The sequence below is a fragment of the Schistocerca gregaria genome, chromosome 6, assembly GCF_023897955.1.
Source record: "Schistocerca gregaria isolate iqSchGreg1 chromosome 6, iqSchGreg1.2, whole genome shotgun sequence".
Lineage (NCBI taxonomy): Eukaryota > Metazoa > Arthropoda > Insecta > Orthoptera > Acrididae > Schistocerca > Schistocerca gregaria.
In genome coordinates this window covers 221,617,250-221,635,807 of record NC_064925.1, presented here as the reverse complement: position 1 = coordinate 221,635,807, position 18,558 = coordinate 221,617,250, and the positions used below count along the sequence as shown (strand labels likewise).

At 43.9% G+C, this 18,558-nt stretch overlaps 1 protein-coding gene and 1 long non-coding RNA gene across 9 annotated transcripts in view; one reads left to right on the top strand and one right to left on the bottom strand.

The window, feature by feature from the left end:
- The window catches only part of LOC126277906 (mesocentin-like), a 595,995-nt gene that overhangs the window by 331,974 nt on the left and 245,463 nt on the right, over positions 1-18,558 (top strand). Inside the window, exon 1 of one of the 8 annotated variants that reach the window (XM_049977473.1) lies at positions 7,005-7,294. The exons of 6 other annotated variants lie outside the window; for them this stretch is intronic. The gene's annotated coding sequence lies outside the window, so the exon portion shown is untranslated. Of the gene's footprint in view, positions 1-7,004; positions 7,295-18,558 lie in introns of those variants that run through there. One more of the 8 variants, XM_049977468.1, reaches the window with a different exon arrangement.
- LOC126277910 (uncharacterized) overlaps positions 1-18,558 on the bottom strand; it is a 428,173-nt gene that overhangs the window by 350,965 nt on the left and 58,650 nt on the right. The gene's annotated exons all lie outside the window — the stretch shown is intronic.

Here is an 18,558-nt window from a genome sequence, read left to right as displayed (position 1 = left end):
CACTATACGCCCTCGCTCAAAGTCCGTCAACTGCACATACGGTTCACGTCCACGCTGTCGCGGCATGCTACCAGTGTTAAAGACTGCGATGGAGCTCCGTGTGCCACGGCAAACTGGCTGACACTGACGGCGGCGGTGCACAAATGCTGCGCAGCTAGCGCCATTCGACGGCCAACACCGCGGTTCCTGGTGTGTCCACTGTGCCGTGCGTGTGATCATTGTTTGTACAGCCCTCTCGCAGTGTCCGGAGCAAGTATGGTGGGTCTGACACACCGGTGTCAATGTGTTCTTTTTTCCATTTCCAGGATTGTATTTGTTAAATTACGTCGTAACAGTGACCATCGAAGAAACTTCGAAATAAAGCGGAACGAGTATGGCTTAGGTAACTCTGCTAAAGTCGTCACAGATATCAACCTATGTCCAGGACCGATTAAAGGCACAAGCGACATCAGATGCCACTTGAGTCGCCAGAGACACCACAACTGGAATATTTCTGTTCAGGATGTATCACTATTAGTAGCGGCCGCTTAGGCCGCCAATATGAGACTGGCACCCAAGTGCAAGATCTGCATACAGCGTATATCAGAATTAGTAGCGAAAACGTAAACGGGCGAAAGTGTACGAAGAAAAAGGGTGGCGGGGGAGGTGGCGCCAAATGATAAGTCGCTTGTGCGAAAAATTTTCTAGAACTGGCCTAGCCTATATTATTTGCGTAACAGATTGCGGAAAAAAGTAATCCTGGAAACAAGAAAAACAACATGTCGAATTATTCTCGCAGTATCTTATCTCATCTTCATTAACTTCCTCTTCAAATGGTTCAAATGCCTCCGAGCACTATGGGACTGAACATGTGAGGCCATCAGTCCCCTAGAAAGTAGAAGTACTTAAACCTAACTAACCTAAGGACATCATACACATCCATGCCCGCTCGGCCACACCGGCCGGCAAACTCCCTCTTCTCCTTCCATAATACTGCCTTCGGTATTGAAGATTGTTGTATATAGACCGTCTGTGTATTCCATCCTTCCTTCAGCCTTCCCTTCTCTGCTTCGTGTATGCGCTTGTCTATCACACAAAGGTTTCGTAATATTTCTTACAATGGTCATCTATCTTTCAGGTTTTAAATTGTAAGACATTTCCAGGGGCAGATGTGGACACTGACCACAATCTATTGGTGATGACCAGTAGATTAAAACTGAAGAAACTGCAGAAAGGTGGGAATTTAAGGAGATGGGACCTGGATAAACTGAAAGAACCAGAGGTTGTACAGAGTTTCAGGGAGAGCATATGGGAACAATTGACAGGAATGGGGGAAAGAAATAGAGTAGAAGACGAATGGGTAGCTTTGAGAGACGAAATAGTGAAGGTAGCAGACGATCAAGTTGGTACAAAGACGAGGGCTAGTAGAAATCCTTGGGTGACAGAAGAAATATTGAATTTAATTGATGAAAGGAGAAAATATAAAAATGCAGTAAATGAAGATGCAAAAAGGAATGCAAACGTCTCAAAAATTAGATCGACAGGAAGTGCAAAAGGGCTAAGCAGGGATGGCTAGAGGACAAATGTAAGAATGTGGAGGCTTATCTCACTAGGGGTAAGATAGATACTGCCTACAGGAAAATTAAGGAGACCTTTGGAGATAAGAGAACTACTTGTATGAACATCAAGAGCTCAGATGGAAACCCAGTTTTAAGCAAAGAAGGGAAAGCAGAAAGGTGGAAGAAGTATATAGAGGGTCTATACAAGGGCGATGTTCTTGAGGACAATATTATGGAAATGGAAGAGGATGTAGATGAAGATGAAATGGGAGATACGATACTGCGTGAAGAGTTTGACAGAGCACTGAAAGACCTGAATCGAAACAAGGCCCCCGGAGTAGACAACATTCCATTGGAGCCAGTCCTCACAAAACTCTACCATGTGGTGAGAAAGATGTATGAGACAGGCGAAATACCCTCAGACTTCAAGAAGAATATAATAATTCCAATCCCAAAGAAAGCAGGTGTTGACAGATGTAAAAATTACCGACCAATCAGTTTAATAAGCCACAGCTGCAAAATACTAACACGAATTCTTTACAGACGAATGGAAAATGTAGTAGAAGCCGACCTCGGGGAAGATCAGTTTGGATTCCGTAGAAACACTGGAACACGTGAGGCAATACTGACCTTACGACTTATCTTAGAAGAAAGATTAAGGAAAGGCAAACCTACGTTTCTAGCATTTGTAGACTTAGAGAAAGCTTTTGACAATGTTGACTGGAATACTCTCTTTCAAATTCTAAAGGTGGCAGGGGTAAAATACAGGAAGCGAAAGGTTATTTACAATTTGTACAGAAACCAGATGGCAGTTATAAGAGACGAGGGGCATGAAAGGGAAGCAGTGGTTGGGAAGGGAGTGAGACAGGGCTGTAGCCTTTGCCCGAAGTTATTCAATCTGTATATTGAGCAAGCAGTAAAGGAAAAAAAAGAAAAATTCGGAGTCGGTATTAAAATCCACGAAGAAAAAATAAAAACTTTGAGGTTCGCCGATGACATTGTAATTCTGTCAGAGACAGCAAAGGACTTCGAAGAGCAGTTGAATGGAATGGACAGTGTCTTGAAAGAAGGATATAAGACGAGCATCAACAAAAGCAAAACGAGGATAATGGAATGTAGTCGAATTAGGTCGGGTGATGCTGAGGGAATTAGATTAGGAAATGAGACACTTAAAGTAGTAAAGCTGTTTTGCTATTTGGGGTGCAAAATAACTGATGATGGTCGAAGTAGAGAGGATATAAAATGTAGACAGGCAATGGCAAGGAAAGCGTTTCTGAAGAAGAGAAATTTGTTAACATCGAGTGTAGATATAAGTGTCAGGAAGTCATTTCTGAAAGTATTTGTATGTAGTGTAGCCATGTATGGAAGTGAAACATGGACGATAAATAGTTTAGACAAGAAGAGAATAGAAGCTTTCGGTATGTGGTGCTACAGAATAATGCTGAAGATTAGATGTGTAGATGACATAACTAATGAGGAAGTATTGAATAGGATTGGAGGGGAAGATAAGTTTGTGGCACAACTTGACTAGAAGAAGGGATCGGTTGGTCGGACATGTTCTGAGGCATCAAGGGATCACCAATTTAGTATTGGAGGGCAGCGTGGAGGGTAAAAATCGTAGAGGGAGACCAAGAGATAAATCCACTAAGCAGATTCAGAAGGATGTAGGTTGCAGTAGGTACTGGGAGATGAAGAAGCTTGCACAGGATAGAGTAGCATGGAGAGCTGCATCAAACCAGTCTCAGGACTGAAGACCAAAACAACAACACATGCTTCTACAACCTTGACTGTTGAAAGTACCAGTACTGGTACTAGAAGAAGTCTTCTGTTGACATCAGCGGGCAAGTAGGGTGCCTTAGAGTAAGAATAGTGACATCATTTCTGAACTCCCTGGAGAGGTTACGAGTTGACGCCACCCGGCTGCCATTAGGTCGCCATATCAGGGAGAAGGGCAGGAATGCGACACAGAAGGAGGGCACGACAATTAGCGCCGAGGTCGGTCAGCGGACGAGGAGGAACGGGGCCTACACTTTACGCTGGCCTTCACGTGACCACCCACAGCTGAGCCCTTTAATCCACACTCGGCGCGGTAGGAGGGTCGGTAAAAAATTTTTGTTTGTTAGAGGACCTACTCAGATTACGTGTTCCACCGGCCTTTCCATATGCATCTGCAGTTGTACTTCGCAAGTCACCTTATCGTGTGTGGCGGACGGACGACTGTAATTTCCTTCCTTCCTTATGCCCTTAGGATCCCATCATCAGTGTGTAAAATTCAGTGTCTTTTAGTTACATATTATTCATATGTACACTCAATTCTTAGCTATGGAATTCTTTCTTGGGGAACAAATGCACAACGGATGAACACAATTTTCAAACTCCAGAAAAGAGCCATAAGAATAATAACCAGAAATAGTAGTTGAGCCCATTGTAAAGATCTGTTCAGAACACTGGGGATTTTAACTGCTGCATTTGAATACATTTACCAGTCAGTTGGTCACATACAAAATAACATTGGTAATTTCTGCACAAACAGCTCTGCCCATGACCATACAACAAGAGATAGACTCACCTTACGTTAACGAAAAAAAAAAACATAAAACTCAAAACAGCAGTTTTTACCGGGGAATAAAAACTCTACAATAAATTACCAAAAGAGATTAAAGAAATTGCCAAAATACACTTACTTAAAAAGGCACCTAAAAAGTACCAGTTGTGCAATACACTTTATACATTGAACCATTACTTAGCTAAAACAAGGTAGGGGTTTGATAAAAAATGTTATACCAATAAATAATAATAATAATTTTTTTAACGTGTAACGAGGGCCTCCCGTCGGGTAGACCGTTCACCTGGTGCAAGTCTTTCGATTTGACGCCACTTTGGCGACTTGCGCGTCGATGGGGATCAAATGATGATGATTAGGACAACACAACACCCAGTCCCTGAGCAGAGAAAATCTCCGACCCAGCCGGGAATCGAACCCGGACCCTTTGAATTGACATTCCGTCTCGCTGACCGTTCAGCTACCGGGGGCGGACAATAATAATAATAATAATAATAATAATAATAATAATATACCCAACATTCCACAAAACGCTTTCACTTTACGTTTTTTTTTCCCTTCTAGAAATACTTACCCCAAACTATGCATAGCACAGTACTAACACCTCTTACTTTTTCTGAGCTCAACATCTCACTCATTATGGGGGATGCTGACTCAGCTTTTCAGCATAGCAAACGGGAAGTTGCGGTACAGAATATGGCCCAAAGGTCACCTGTGTGTGTGTGTGTGTGTGTGGTTATGAAACAATGTGTGTATAGTGTGCGCAGTGATTGATATTGAGATATGAGTGCACAGTGTGGCATTACATTATTTAATAAGTTATTTGTAAAAAAAGTATTGTATACCAGGAGTAAATCTAATGATTGTCTCTAACTAGAAGTCAGTAAATATATGCGTATACGAATTAGCTTATTTTAAATTGAGCTAAATTTGTAAATACTTTGACATATCCTATATCCCTGTAAAAAAAGATCTACAGATGAATAAAGCTGCTGCTACTACTACTACTACTACTACTACTACTACTACGTTTGTTTCTCGAATACTGCGTGGCAAGAACTACTGTCGATAAATCTCCGTATCAGCTGTCTTTGGTTCATTCTTCGTTGCAGTCATTTTGCAAGACGTACACTACCACGTATTCAGTAAACTTAATAATTGATGCCTGAGTCCCCTGTAGATACAATATATGCAATATAACACCGTGGCTACGGTTGAGTAAGCGAAGGAATATTACAGTGCTAGTGACAGCTGCTGGTCGGATGCCCTTCCTAATGCCCGCAGTCGTCTACTGCCAGGAATTTGTGTATCCCATCTCTCCGCGCCTAGAGTAAAGTGTCGTGTTCAAATGTGAGAGCGCTTTCTAAATGTTTGCTTAGTGTCTATCTGATTCGATATTTGGGTGCCAGCCCAATATTTCCGTAATTGGGTGTGGGAAACCGCGTAAAAACTACATACAGTCTGGCCAACTCACGAGCTCTGGTCATTAATCCGCAGGGCGTATTCCATCCGATCTGCTATCTGGATGGGTCCATATCGCTTTTTAGTATTAGCCCTAAATACTTGCACATTTGACATGCTCAAGATACTCGCCAATAATCAAGTCATAAGATATTATTTCGGCGTGCTGCTTATTTAATTTTTTTATTTATTTGTTTGTTTGTTTGCCCTGCCCAGAGGGCCTTCATTATATAAATCTAAACACCTATACAGCAGTCAGTGTAGAAATACGTACTTTTTTTTGCTGTTAAATATAATACACACTACGACAAAAATAAAACAACGCACCACGAAGGAATTATCTGAATCGGACGGAAATCGGTAGATTCGAGATACATGTACCATACAAACCTATAATTATAATTTCAGAAAAACTGAATGATTTAGTGGGCGGAAAGAGATTCACAAATGGGGCAAGTCAGTAATGCTTCGTCCCCCTCCAGCCATTGCGCAAGCAGCATATTGAAAATGGATTCAGCAGTATACTGCACACCTTTCTGCACAAGATTTAAGGAAGTCCGATCCAAATGCAGGTTTGATTTCTGCTGAGTATTGAGTCTTACTGTGAATGACGATGGTAAATTGTGTTACCCTTGCTGTTTCCAGTACAAATGACCCTTTTAACTATGAAGTGCGTCACTCTGATGCAGTATATCCAGTAAGGTTTTCAACCAAAGTGACGCTACACCTACACCTACAGAAAAATCGAACAGCTTACTAGGTAAATTTAGCTACCTTCTCGATGTTATTTCACAGCTTTCCCTGTTAATGGATTAATCGAGTGTACTTTACTGCAAATGTGCGCCAGTCGCTCGAAACATTAACATCAGAAAATACGGAGAGAATATTCGAAGCTGATCATGGTATAACAAAATAAAGTTAATTCAACACGTGTGACTTGTTCCTGATATTTCAACATAATTTGCATTTCAGTTCTGCTGTGGTGTTCCTTTGCTCACTTAACGGTAAATTATTGTTAGTTCTTTTTGAGTGTCTAATTTAAGGTCATTTATGTGAGAAACAATACTGGACCTAAAACTGCACCTTGTGGAACACCATAATTATTTGTAGGCCGTCAGAAAATGCGGTTCATTCGTGAGGAGAATAAGGTGAACTTGGTAGTCGTATGGTGATAGGTAAAGCTCAGTGCCTTGCAGAATGCAAACGTAGGTTTGAATCGGCACTGTCGTTACAGAGAGAGGGAAGGGCGAGAGGTTTTTATTAAGTCCTTTGTCGTGCCGCCGATCCCAGAGCGGCGAGGCGCTGTTGCAACACCTCTCTCTCGCCTTCACGTTGTTACTCTGCACAGCGGCGCGCGTTTCCGGCGTCCCGTCGCGGTGCGTACGGTGCGTGCAATCCAGCGCGGCCCCCCTCCACCTCGCCACTCCTGCGCGTCTTTCCCCCTCCACGCCGCGACACGTCATCCGTGTCACACGCGCCTCCTTCCACTGCTAGGAGGGGAGGACGAAAGAGCTTGGCGGCTCCCTCGCCAGTCAGCGAGTAACCGCGGACGGAGTGAAACGATTGTGCGCAAGTTTGTTCGTGTGCTGTGCGTTTGGAGGCAATTAATACTTCACTGTGATTGTTACTAGTATGAAGTAGCGCAGCTGCCCGCACCTAGAAGTGTCCTGCGACTGGAAAACATTGGTGGATTGCATACTTATTCCTGATTTAGGCAGTGCTGTTATTTCAGGTGAGACAGCGTCATGTTGTAAAAGATAATGTCGCGCCGCAAGCTATCGCTGGTACATATTCTGTTACGACACAGATAAAGGTTATTGCATGAAATTGGCGCAATTTGGTAGTCGGGTATTTAGTTCATTCATCATCGAGTGAAAATATGTCTCGCCCTTGCTTCTGCTCGCTCGTATGCCTCAGTCGTGCGTAGCTGTCGCATTAGTATTGAAAGTACTTCTAGTATGCTACAAACATCTCCGCGTATCCATCATACTGAATCAATCTCCCATTATTTCGCCACAGCAATTTCGAATTTCTAAACGGTTTCTGTACCACCTTTTTGTCAGACGAAGCGTCGTTTTGTAAATCCCTTGTGCTTTCATTGAAGGAATACTGTTGCTGACTGAACCGTTGAACAACGCGAGCAAATTACTCAGCTCCATCGCAAGTGCTGCACCGTTATCGATGAGGTGTGAATATGTTCATAGGCGGTATTACAAAATTAGTGATACCTGCGATGGCTCTCAGTTTCTTTTGGTGGTGGCTCGCAGAATGGCGCTACCTGGGAGTGTACGGAGATGGTAGGTAGTCCTTGTCTTGGACGCTTGCCAGCTTTGGGCGTGGTTTTACACTGTCTGTCCCGACAAATGCTGAGGTGGTTGATCCCTCGCACCTTCAAAGCACTTCGAACTCTCAAGAAAGATATTGCGCCATTCACCGGGTGGGGACACTTTCACTACATGACGAGAAGCGGTTTTCTTCAGCAATTACGAGCAAAAACTAGTAGTATAAGATGTGCAGAAGAGTAAGGACTAATAGGGTGAAGCTGAAGTTCTATGAAAAAGAGCGAGATTTTACCAAATATCAATTTATCTGAGTTGAGTGCAGATATGGTTCCTATAATTATGCCACTATCATATTCGACAGGTGAGGCAGAGCATCGTACATTAATATTTCGGGTGTCCCTATTGTTAGATGCGGTATGTTACATGACACTGGATTACGCCCGTCAGACTTCCAAGTTTTGTTATGGAGCTTTCGTAAGTGTAGCGTAATGATGTTAATGATGGTGTACGTACATGGCTACAGTCTGTATTTGTGTACTCCCTAAGTTTTCTGATGGGCGTGGAGATAAGTCACGTAACTGAAGCACGCCCAGTGAACACACAAATTCATTTTGATTATCACGAAAACTGGGTACTCGCCTGCAGACTATAGATTTGGCGTATATTTGTCACTGCAGAATGTATTATATTGCAGTGACAGTAAGTAATCTGCTGAAGCGATGATTGAGTCCACAACAACTACAGGCAACTGATGACAGGATGTGGGCACTATTTGTGTGGAGTAAATAGAGAAAAGTGCTGTTGTAATTGGATACCTATTCTTTACAAGCATTACACGGGATTTCGAACATTGGGTCAAGTAATGGTGATAATGTTCCCTAGTAGGTAAACGATATTTTTCAGCACTCGTGCGAATTTGCTGGCAAACAGTAAACCTGTTAAGCTCTTAGCGCAGGACTACGGACGGTGTTGCAGCGGTTCTCGTAGCTTGACCAGAATGAGAAACGGGAGACTGGGAAATTATGGATTTGTATAATATTAGCAGCTGAGTTCGCGACAGTTATTTTGGATTTTCACTTTATTTTTTTTAATAATTCGATGTATCATTACCTGTATTCCTTAAATCGCAGTGTTTCTGTGGGTGGAAGGTGAAGGCGTCATATATAGGTATGCGGAGCAGCATATCAATTTTGAGTTTCTTCTTTTCCTTTATATTTGCGGAAACAATACTGTTTTCGCCAAATAATGAACATTGCAGTATATTAAACATTTCTGTTTTTTTCTGAGATGAAACGTTGTCATTCGTCGTCAGCCCTGTGCTGCTGCTGCTGCTGCTGCTTCTTCTTCTTCACCTCTCTCTCTTCTTCTGTAGATAAGTTCCCACGAAAAGCGTGCCGACCGTAATGCGTTTAAGCTTAAATGGGATTAATGTTATAGAATAATGTGGGATAGATGTGAGATACTATATATTTTCAATACAATAATGTCAGTTGTTCTTAAAATACAATTACATGCTGTATTCTATATGAAAAGAATAAAGCTATTCATTGTCACTGAGGTGGGATTGCTGTCAGAAGTAGTATAGTTTATATGAAAAGCAATTTTCCCTCGACATTCGCAAATCCTGGTCCTCGACTTTACCGTACGCCCAATGGATGAAATTACCAATTGATTATAATCAAAAGGATGTGTGCTAAAAGGGATCTTCATTGTCGTTTTATTTTTTATTTTTCTCAGAGAACTGCGGAAATGTCTAACGGTTTTTTCCCCCAATGACAAACTACCGTTTTTTTTTTTTAAATCCGTTACCCGCAATCGCCCCTCTTGTAAGAGCAGACATAGATAGGCCTTTCCTGAGTGCTATTCATCGCGGTGTTAGGAACCGGCTCCGTCTCAGTTTCTGGAACAACGGCTGGAGAAGGACGCAGCGAGTTCTTCGCGCAAGGACTGAAAGGGGCGTTGGCTGTGTGAGAAAAATGGTAATATTCGGTGGACACGGTACTATCCGATGAGTGGCCTGCGACCACTCATTGCACAGTGGTAGTGGATTTGTTTGTGCGTGCTTCTGTGGTTACCTCAGGACTGGTGACAACAAGTAGGGCGTGGTTTGATGATTCACGCTGAAGGCACGATTGCTGGAGAAAACCACACGTGTCCGACCCTGACCTAGCGGGAGCTTCCCATTTTTAGGTGGAACGTAATGCATTGTTTCTGACTTGGCGGACTTCGTGTTTGTATGAGCCGCCTGCTAATTCAGCGATTTTCGATGCTGTTCGCAGCCACTATCGTACCGAGAGGGTGGTGAGATAGGCCAACGCCCAGGGCGCAGGCGCAGAAGCAACGCAAAAACTAACCGAAAAAGAAGACGAGAGACAGTTTAAGAACTAATAGGGGAGGGGTGCGTAATTTATCCAACCCATCGTGTTCGTAGCTTTTGTCTGCGAGAAGCAGCCTTCCCTCGTGGGAGAGGAGGAGATTTGTGTTTAAACGCCCCGTCGACGACGAGGTCATTAGAGACGGAGCACAAACCCGGATAACGGGAGGATGGAAAAGGAAGGCGGCTGCGCCCTTTAGAATGAACCGTCCCATCATTTTCTTTAAGCGACTTAGGGAAATCTCGGGAAACCTAAATCTGGATAGACTTCCCTCGTCCCATCACGTTAAACGAACGCTGTTGTCACACCGACATACCGTCCAAGTAGCTTAATAAGTAAATAGCTACTATCGAACGGACGTCCATCTCAAACATGGTTTATTATGGCACAATGCACACAGTTCACAATGCACAGCTCGCTCACGATCAACAATGGAGTTGTCTGTGCTACTTTTCGCTACGGAATTGTAGGATCTCAATGGTCGGCTAGCAGGTAACGAAGTAAAATTGTGCTGTTTGTCGACTGAAGACTACTAATAATGCATGAGAAGGAAACAAATCCTATTTTTTTAAACCTTCGTTTATAAAAGGCATACACAGTTTGTAATTTGCTACGGTGAAACATTTAATTTGTCGTGTGCAATGTTTTTCATCAATATACTACGATTTTTCTGTAAAGCTTCAATTTTAGTAAACCTGCAGACAAGAGTGTATAAATTTTGTCAAACCTGTCTAGAAATCTCAAAGAAACAAGTAATTTAACGGCAGAGGGCTCGATTTTGGTTCTTCTGTCAGGGTCGCTTGATCTCCGCAGTACAAATCTGAAAGAGCAGGTGATAGTAATCTTTGCGGCTGGACTATGGACATTAGGTTGCATGATTTGAAGTGCTTTTGGTTACTGCCGCTGAACGTCTCTCGCCTTTGACGAAATCCACTGGCAGTATTGTGAGGGGACATGCAATGGACTGAATACTTGAAAGGAGGCTTAGTACGGAATGGCACTATGAGATGCAGTTTTTGTTTACACAGTGCTTCTGTAAATGAAATCGCGCAAAAGAGCCTAGTGTGACCGATTATACAGTACTGATGTTAGTTTGGGGTGGTTATCATACTCGTACAACCAAAGGCAAATTCAGAAAAAAAGTTACTGGAGTCTCGATAAATGTGTGTAGGCCACAGGAAAGAGTAACAAGGACACGCGGATGACACTTCAATGGATTTTTTTTGCATTTAAGACGAAGCTGTGTGTAAAAATAAAGGGCTGATATTGAGAGAAGAAAGACCCGTTCAGATAGCCGTGTGCGTTAGCACGACGCTTCCGGGATTCAGAGAGCCGGGGGTCCGCAGCTCGTGGTCTAATGGCTAGCGTTGCTGTTTCTGGATCACGGGGTCCGAGGTTTGATGCCCTGCCGCGTTGGGGATTTTCTCTGCCCATAGACTGGATGTTTGTGTTGTCCTCATCATTTCCTCATCATCATTAGTGACAGTGGCCAGACTGGATTGTGTAAAAAACTGGACTGTGTAAAAACTGGTACTTTGTACGGGCGCTGATGACCGCGCAGTTGAACTCCCCACAAATCATCACCCGATGAGACCCCGTGTGCCGGTGAGCCTGGATTTGGTTTTTAGGCGGGTTCCCATATCCGAATAGGCGAATATCGGGCCGGTACCTACGTCCCGTCTCATTAAGGCTATTCGGAAAGGTTTAGAAAGCATTCTCACACTTTTGCATGGGTTAACACCAGACACAGATCTGTGCGGTACACAAATTTCGCCCTCGGTGTGAAAGGAGTGGCTACAGGAATGGCTCACGGCCACTCTCTACTGCTAACAATAACGAATCTAGATTAACATGGCGACCCCATGAGGATACGGGGTGAGACCAGGAGAAAGAAGAATAAGACTTTGCAACTAGAGAGATAGGGCTATGTGGCGAGGTTTCGTCCAGTTACTTTCCCATCGCGCCATATGGATTGAAACGCAGTGTCAGGTCGAGTACCCTCTTCCGTGCGTCGTTTTCAGTGGGTTGCGGATGTGTAGTTACATCGTGATAGGAACAATGCAGCACAATAAAAATTTATTGGTGTTCGTTAAAAGTAATACAAGTAACAGAAAACAGCTTTGACACAACATTCCACATTCTCAGTTCAATATCAGTATTTTATATCCAACTAAGAGCTTCAGATGAAGCATCCAAGACATCAAACCATATCGCAGAGTTATCATGTTTTGAAGCACTGCTCCGCGGTAGAAGTGACCAGATAGTATAGATATGCACCTCGCGTTATTTTGCGTGGCAGCCAGTTCAGCGGGGATTTTTAAAATTTATTTATGGCCTTTTGGTTTCACGGCTATACAGCCAATCTTATTCTATACATTTTAGTAACAGTATCCAGTTTTGACTGTTATGTATGTACAACATTGAAATCCATTTATAGTAGAAGAGGTAAAATGTTTGTGTATACTAAGCCTATCTATGTACAAGAAGCAAATTGAGTTGGAAGAAAAGAAGTAATATTTCACTTTATGCGTCCTCTTTGCCTTCTGATATACTAGGTAATTGTATCCTCCAGGCAATACGATTCTTCGTTTCGTCTCTGCGATCTCGTAGTGACTTCTTTTGCGTAACTCTTGCTGTAGTTGCAGGATTGTGATTTTGCTGATTAGATATTCCTAATTCCTTGATAGCTGTGCATACGAGCTCATACACCCTGCGACGCGCATCCAATGTTTGGTTCTGAGCGCGAGTCACATTTCCTTAATCTCTCTCTCTCTCTCTCTCTCTCTCTCTCTCTCTCTCTCTCTCTCTCTCTCTCTCTCCCGCTTCCTCCTTCCCCTTACCCCATCCCTCCCTTAAAACACCCATAAATATAACTTGCCGTTATTTTCACTTTTGATGTGCTACAGATGCCTAAGACGTTAGGGATAATACTCAAGTAAACTTCGTGCATAGGGCCTGTCGGGACCGACCGACCACCGTGTCATCCTGTCAGTGACGTCATTGGCTGCGGTGTGGAGAGGCGTTGGTCAGCACACCGAACTCCTGACCGTTGTCAGCTTTCCTGGCGTGGAACTGCTGCTAGCTCCTAAATTTTCATCACGAGGCTGAGTGCACCTCGTTCCAGACCTCCCACCGGGGGAAAACCTGGGAGAATCGATCCTGATTCCTCTGCATGACAGTTAGCCGTACTGACAGCTTAGCTACGGAGGCGGACAGTAAAAATAATCAAACATAATAAACTCCTACATATACATATCCAGCGGTCAAAAGCCTTGCAGGCTACGCGCTCCTTGCACGAAGTGCCTCCATTGCTCTCCGTTTTGTGCTCGACTCCTCCGGGCCTCTTCAGATCCCAGGGCTGCCATGTCTTCTACCCGTCGCAACATTAGTCATCCTGTCGGCCGTCTAGCGCCTGGTCGTTCCTCAAGTGTTTTTTTCACCTGTCTTCTGTGATACTGACTACATGGCCTGCCCACTGGATTCTTTTGCCTTACAGTTCTGCAGTGTTGTTGGCTGTTACATCAAGGAAAGAAGTAATTTCCTCATTCTTCTTCCTTCACCATTCTCCTTTACTCAAGATCGTTTCCCACATCTTCCTTATTATTATTCTTTCAAATATTAATAGTTTTTCCTTTTCTCGTTTAGTCATGCTCCAGGTATTTGAAACGTACATGACTGCTTGGCATATCACAGAGTTATATACAATATTTTCTTCTTAGTATTCGCTTATACTGACTTTGAACTGTCTGCCCCGATAGCTGAGTGGTGCCGGCACGGTAGCTCAGCGTGTTCGGTCAGAGTCCTGCGTGCTCTCTGTAATTAAAAAAAAAACTGAGTCAGGGAATCAACGATCAACTTGAACGGATGTCTTGTGACGTCCGCCTAGACCAAAAGGAACGAACTATATGGAACAAAAAAACAAAAAAAGAAGAAGTGGCCAGCGTGACGGATTGCCGTCCTACGGGCCCGGGTTCGATTCCCGGCTGGGTCGGGGATATTCTTCGCTCAGGGACTGGGTGTTGTCTTCATCATCATTTCATCCCCATCCGGCGTCCAGGTCGCCCAATGTGGCGTCGAATGTAATAAGACCTGCACCAAGGCGGCCGGACCTGCCCCGCTAGGGGCCTCCCGGCCAATGGCGCCAAACGCTCATTTCCATTTTTTCCATTTTGAACTGAGCGTATCTCGGAGGGAGAACATGAATTTCATTCCTGCTGCTTGATTTCCATTTCTATTCTGTTGTTACTGTTAAACGAAGATTCCAAGTATTTGAAGTGATGAACTGCCTTGAACCTCATTCTATATTTCACAGAAAATCTTAGTATAACGTCGATGAAAATGCAACTCAAAGAAATATAGCGGCAGGAGCGCAGACATTTAAAAATTGGAAAATATGTGTCATGTAATAAGTTTAACAGACTTATGATAGCAATTAAATCGGGTGATACTGCGGGAATTAGATTAGGAAATGAGACGCTTAAAGTAGTAAACGAGTTTTGCTCTATGGGGAGCAACATAACTGATCATGGTCGAAGTAGAGAGGATATAAAATGTAGAATGGCAATGGCAAGGAAAGCGTTTCTGAAGAAGAGAAATTTGTTAACATCGAGTGTAGATTTAAGTGTCAGGAAGTCATTTCTGAAAGTATTTGTATGGAGTGTAGCCATGTATGGAAGTGAAACATGGACGATAAATAGTTTGGACAAGAAGAGAATAGAAACTTTCGAAATGTGGTGCTACAGAAGAATGCTGAAGATTAGATGGGTAGATCACACAACTAATGAGGAGGTACTGAATAGAATTGGAAAGAAGAGAAATTTGTGGCAACAACTTGACTAGAAGAAGGGATGGGTTGGCAGGGCATATTCTGAGGCATCAAGGGATCACCAATTTAGTATTGGAGGGCAGCGTGGAGGGTAAAAACCGTAGAGGGAGACCAAGAGATGAATACACTAAACAGATTCAGAAGGATGTAGGTTGCAGTAGGTACTGGGAGATGAATAACCTTGCACAGGATAGAGTAGCATGGAGAGCTGCATCAAACAAGTCCTAGACTGAAGACTACAACAACAACAACGATAGCAAGATCTTCTCATAACTTTCACAGCGTGAAAACTGACATAGTACAAAATCGGAGCGTTCACACACCATTATCAGTATCTCACGTAAAAGTTGGATTCTGAATAGAGATCCGCGGACCATGGCTGTGTGAACGTGTAAATTAGGGGAATGCCGTTTCCATCAGTCGTTTCCGCCTATGTCTGGGAAGTCATTTTTCCATTGTTTCCTTTTTCTTAGTGAATGTTATTCTTCCACTTTTGTCTTCCGTTACTTAACTTCCTGTCAGTTCATTATGTGGACACACGAGCGATGTTGGAGGTGTTGACAGCATGGACAGTCTGCGTTTGAATGTGTGCATTTACCTCGCTGGAAGCACATCAACGCAGGCTGGTCCTCAGGCAAGAAACTGAAAATTAACTTGAACCCTTATCCGAGACTTTTCTCGCGGTACTTTATTCTGTCGACAGTATACGCGTAATTACGCGTCCTCCGCCTCATTTGTCTCCGCACCTGTGGCTTACTGTGCGCGGATATACATGTAATTAACATCATCTTCATATTATGAACTTTTATACTCTCGAAGCCAATCACCACAAGTCGTTATTACAGTTGCCGAACGAAACAGGCACAAATTCATGCCACCTTTTTTCAAATCCTCGCAGCGTTCTTCTCCGTGGGTACAGTTATCCTCCGTCCTGAATCACCCGCAGACGGCCAGCAGGTGCGCGCGACAGGTTTTTGTTTGTCGGGTTAGCAAAGGCAGGCGCGCAGCGTCGTCGAGTTTCCCGCGGAATGTGGGCCAGCAGCGGCAGCTGCGAGAGCAGGTGTCTGTGCAGGGTGGGGTGTTGGTGGGGGCGGGAGCCGGAGTGCAGGCTAGGTAGGGTCTGCACGCCGTTCCGCCACACTGCCTCGCTGAAGGCCGGGCTGCCACTGCGCAACTCCAACTCTGCCGGTGCGTCCGGGCAGTTGTGTTGGCAGCGTGAAGAAAAGCAACGTGCATCTGCCTACCATCGCACTCGGAGCCCAGTAAGAGTTGGCATTTTTTCTCATACTGTCACTGTGTTAAAAAAGACGTGGACTGAAGTAAGCTGGGAGCGTCACACTCTAATGCAACTGATGTTGAAAGAGCTGCGAAATAGTTTCACAGTCTACGACTATACTTTGACGTCAGATGTTCGCGACCGGTACTCGAACTCGAATTTCCCACTTACAGCGAGCGGCCACCTTAACAACTTGTGCTACCCGAGCACACCTCCATTACCGATGCAAACTTACATTGTGATCGCTTCTCAGTTTTGGTTATTGATAACTTACCAGTGTCTGAGTTTAATTTGTACAGCACTGAAGATGATCACTATGTGATGGAAAATCGATTCTGCTATCAACAAAACATTAATATTATGTCCAACGCCGACCTTCCTTTTAATTTAACATATATGGTCGTTGTGCACACAGCACTTCATGGAGTCACCTATCAAACTTACATATGCCACGGAGTCGACAGCTCAAGCTCGCACCATTCGTGGTTCGCGCAGACGGAGGCAAATATTATATCTTCAGTTCAGCCCTCTGAGGCATGGATACAGCATGGATGGCTGCAATCCTGTGCTCGGCTCTACTTCGTTATGTGTACGCTGCTGTAATCTTCGGTGACAGTGTCTTGCTTGCATGTCTATAGGACATATTTTTATAATGGTATAGACACTGTATTAACAGACATTGTAGCCATCAGTGTTGAAAGAGGACGAAGTGCCGTTAAGAACGTAAACAAATGAATGAAAATACTTTTGAATTATTTTATAGCTGTATTTCGTGCTCTTTACAGAAGTTGATACACGTATGCGACGTTAAATAGCAGTTCGCTTTCATTTGCACGGAAAACTAAGATACCTGGCAAATGGAGACCTCTTCAATGACGCTAAAGTATGCTTATCGCGTTTACACACCGAATAGCCAAAGAAACTGGTAAACCAGCCTAATATCGTGTACGACCCCTGCAAGCACAATGTCTGAAGTAGTACTGGAGGGAATTGACACCATGAAACCTGCAGGCTGTCCATAAATCCGTAAGAGTACGACGTGCAGGAGATCTCTTCTGATAAGCACGCTGCAAAGCCTCCCAGATATTCTCAATAACCCTCATGTCTGGGGAGTTTGGTGGCCACCGGAAGTGTTTAAACGCAAAAGAGTGTTCCTGGAGCCACGCTATAGCAATGGCGCCCCTCGCCATTACAGAGCCTCCACCAGCTTGAACAGTCCTCTGCCGACATGCAGGGTCCATGGATTCCATACCCATACCGGTATACGTCCACGCCCATCCGCTCGATAAAATTTGAAACGAGACTCTTCCGACCAGGCAACATGTTTCCACTCATCAACAGTCCAATGTCGGTGATGGGCCCAGGCGAGGCGTAAAGCTTTGTGTCGTGCAGTTATCAAGGCTACACTAGTGGGCCTTCGCCTCAGAAAGCCCTTATCGATGATGTTTCGTTTAATGGTTCTCACGCTGGCACTTGTTGATGGCTCAGCATTGAAATCTACAAAAAAAAAAAAATGGCTCTGAGCACTATGGGACTTAACATCTGTGGTCATCAGTCCCCTAGAACTTAGAACTACTTAAACCTAAGTAACCTAAGGACATCACACACATCCATGCCCGAGGCAGGATTCGAACCTGCGATCGTAGCAGTCGCGCGGTTCCGTACTGAGCGCCTGAACCGCTACACCACCGCGGCAGGCATTGAAATCTACAGCAATTTGCGGCAGGGTTGCACTTCTGTCACGTTAAACGATTCTCTTCAGTCGTCGTCGGTCCCGTTCTTTCAGGATCATCAGGATCATTTTCCGGCCGCAGCGATGTCGAAGGTTTGATGTTTTACCGGAGTCGTGATATTCACGGTATACTCGTGAAATGGTCGTACGAGAAAATCACTACTTCATCGCTACCTCGGATACGCTATGTCCCATGGCTCGTGCGCCGACTATAATACCACGTCCAAACTGTTGACAACCTGCCATTGTAGCAGCAGTAACCGATCTAACAACTTTGCCAGACACTTGTTGTCTTATATCGGCGTTGCCGACCACAGCGCATTGTGTATTATACATGTTTATATAGTATACGTATTGAAATGTACGTATATTAAAGATGTAGGTACCTAAAAACACGCCCACAGTTAATTCAACATGGTGACAAAGTTGGAAAGCAATCGCTCAAGAACTTTCATAGATGAACTATTTTGAACAAACCAACATTAACATTTTTATTACGTTCCCCT